This window comes from Eimeria mitis, genomic scaffold (assembly GCF_000499745.2).
Source record: "Eimeria mitis Houghton genomic scaffold, Emh_scaff215, whole genome shotgun sequence".
In the NCBI taxonomy this organism is placed as follows: domain Eukaryota; phylum Apicomplexa; class Conoidasida; order Eucoccidiorida; family Eimeriidae; genus Eimeria; species Eimeria mitis.
In genome coordinates, this window is record NW_013570474.1 from 22,783 (window position 1) to 23,261 (window position 479).

The following is a 479-nucleotide window of genomic DNA, read 5'->3' on the forward strand; positions in this document are numbered from 1 at the left end:
TAAATGAAAAAATTAAAAAAATAAAGAAACAGACATAAATATGTTGAGGGTTTTATAAATAAAACAAAACAAAACAAAACAAAACAAAACAAAACAAAACAAACCAAAACAAAACAAAACAACACAAAATAAAACAAAACAAAACAAAATAAAATAAAATAAAACAACATAAAATAAAACAAAACAAAACAAAATAAAATAAAATAAAACAACATAAAATAAAACAAAGCAAAACGAACTAAATACAAAATAAAAAAAAACAAAAAAAAAACACCGACATAAATATGTTGAGGGTTTTATAAATAAAACAAACCAAAACAAAACAAAACAAAACAAAATAAATTAAATTAAAACAAAATAAAAAGTAAAAAAAATAAAACAAAACGAAACAAAACAAAAATAAATTAAATTCAATTAAAATAAACAAAAACAAACTAAAAAAAAAAAAAAAAAAAAAAAAAAAAAAAAAAAAAAAAAAA